General features: G+C 64.5%; 1 non-coding gene across 1 annotated transcript; it reads right to left on the bottom strand.

Moving 5' to 3' along the window:
• Positions 1-817: 817 nt before the first annotated feature.
• LOC140472272 (5.8S ribosomal RNA) lies at positions 818-971 on the bottom strand. Its single transcript, XR_011957507.1, has one exon. It is a non-coding gene; the product is annotated as a 5.8S ribosomal RNA (ribosomal RNA).
• Between the last annotated feature and the right edge of the window lie 1,529 nt (positions 972-2,500).

The following is a 2,500-nucleotide window of genomic DNA, read 5'->3' as shown; positions in this document are numbered from 1 at the left end:
GGGGTCGGCCGACGGCGTGGTAGGTGTGCCTGCACGGTGACGGAGCACACACCACGCCCGCCAACCCCTCCGTACCTCCCGAGACCGGTGGCAGGACGGAGCGGAAAACGTGCGGACTGAACGGGAGAGCCAAGAGCCAGCGATCCACGCGCGTGCGACCGTCCAAGTCACAGCGTTCGACGAAAACCTCCTCCCTCGGCCAGGCACTCGGCGCCAGCAGGGGAGACAGGATCAGACGCCCCGCCGGCCACTTAAGGCCGAGGACGAACCACGAGACGGGCGGCTGCAGCAGCGGGCGGCCTGCAGCTCCCAGCACTCTCAATCGATCAACCATCGAGTCGGGTCAGCGTGTCAAACCGGCGAGCTCCACGGTCAGGCCGGCGGCGCACCAGCACCGGACCTCCGCGGCTCCCTTCACTCTTTCCACTGCCAGCCAACCGAGAGACGGACCCAATGCGGACGTGCAGAGCTTAGGCAGACCCCCCACTGGAGGCTCAACACTTCGTGGCAGCTCCGTGTCCCAGAGACCAGGAGGGTTGGCACACACACACAGTGTGAACCACCGACAGCCATTCTGGGACCGGTGACAGCCGTGCTGGCCCCACTGCCACGACACAGACGGACGCCAGGCCGCGCTCCCCGGCGGGGGGATGGCGTCGAGCCTGACGAACGGAATGTGCAGGGTGGGGGGGAAAGGCCAAGCGCTCCGACGCCGGAGGGCTCCGGAGTCTGAACTTAGGGGGACAAAGAGGACGGGTCCTCTGCGACACCCCAGCCGCGCTCTCGCCAGCCAAGGCGAGTGCGATTGATTGCCAAACGACCCTCAGACAGGCGTGGCCCCGGGAAGAACCCGGGGCCGCAAAGTGCGTTCAAAGTGTCGATGATCAATGTGTCCTGCAATTCACATTAATTCTCGCAGCTAGCTGCGTTCGTCATCGACGCACGAGCCGAGTGATCCACCGTCAAGAGTTGTCTGAGTTTGTTTTAGGTCTCTCCCTCGCCAGAGGAAAGCGACCCGGACCGCACATACGCTCCCCACCTTGAGCTACAGCCACCTGCACGCCGGCGTGCGGGCGGAGCAGGGTGGCGTGAAGCGATGGGGAGCACCATCCTGGTGCGGCCCGCAGAAACATACGTCTATTGGGGGGAGGAGGACAGGGCGCCCAAGAGGCGATGCGTGCCCCAACGCACCGCAGCGACGGAGGCAGGATCACCGCCACCATGTCGCCCGCCTAGTATCACGAGGCGTGCAGCAGCTTTGCCCTAGGAAAAGCAGAGGCGGGAACGGGCACCGGCCATCGGTTCGGCAGCGTCACTGACGCGTGCACGTGGCGGCGTGTCGGCGAGCGGACTTCCTGCGAGGAGGCGGGGGCGGCACTCGCCCGAGCAGACGCCCGCCCGGCCCAGCCACCGCCGAGGTGGACTGGGAGTCGCGGCAACGGCTCGTCATACTCGTTCCCACACTCACAGCGCAGCTTGCCCGCAAGCCACCGACCACCGATCGACGCCAGGCGCCCCGACCGAGAGCGGGATCGCTCGTTCGCCCTGCTGGCAGTTCGCTGGGGATCACTACTGCACGGAGCTCGGAGACCGACGGGCGGCAACTCGAGAGTCTTTAAACCACCACCCCCATCCCGCAAGTGCAAAGAGGCTGTATACGCACAGACGGGTGAGGGGAATAGGTACCCCGTCGGGTTTGAAGGGAGCGTGACTAGATAGCAACGATGTAAACCCAGCCGATTTGGGAGCGAAAGACCGGCGCCTGCATCACCGGCTTCGTTTCCCGTGGCTGGAGAGTACACCGAAACCCTCCGTCTGTCGCGAGCTCCCGACGACGCGGTGCCGCCAAGCAGCAGGGCCGGACCTGGTGTGGCTCCCCTCGTCGATCACAGACCGGTCGGCACTACTGACGAGACGGTGGAACGGGCTTCGCCCCTTGTGACGAAGGGTGATGCGAACCCGCCCGCCCGCGTGCGTTCGGGGTGGACTCGGCAAACGGAGATTTGAAATCGGAAAGTGTCCTCCTGCCCCGCGCAGGTAGGCGCCCAACAGTTGTGGGGGGTTTGGCGGTGACCACGGCTGCAGGGCCTGCTACCCCGACGAGCTCTCCTGCTGGCCCCGAAACCACCCTCGCGAGACAAGTTGAAACGGAAACGGGCGTACCCCCAAGCCGACGATCCTTTCTTATTTGTTACTTTTTTTTTCACTTGCTCGAGTTGTGGGGATTTGGCGGTGACCACGGCTGCAGGGCCTGCTACCCCGACGAGCTCTCCTGCTGGCCCCGAAACCACCCTCGCGAGACAAGTTGAAACGGAAACGGGCGTACCCCCAAGCCGACAGAGATCCTTTCTTATTTGTTACTTTTTTTTCACTTGCTCGAGTTGTGGGGGTTTGGCGGTGACCACGGCTGCAGGGCCTGCTACCCCGACGAGCTCTCCTGCTGGCCCCGAAACCACCCTCGCGAGACAAGTTGAAACGGAAACGGGCGTACCCCCAAGCC

Source organism: Chiloscyllium punctatum, unplaced genomic scaffold (genome assembly GCF_047496795.1).
Source record: "Chiloscyllium punctatum isolate Juve2018m unplaced genomic scaffold, sChiPun1.3 scaffold_289, whole genome shotgun sequence".
Taxonomy (NCBI): Eukaryota; Metazoa; Chordata; class Chondrichthyes; order Orectolobiformes; family Hemiscylliidae; genus Chiloscyllium; species Chiloscyllium punctatum.
Note: the sequence above shows the minus strand (reverse complement) of the source record. Positions and strands in the feature narration are given on the sequence as shown.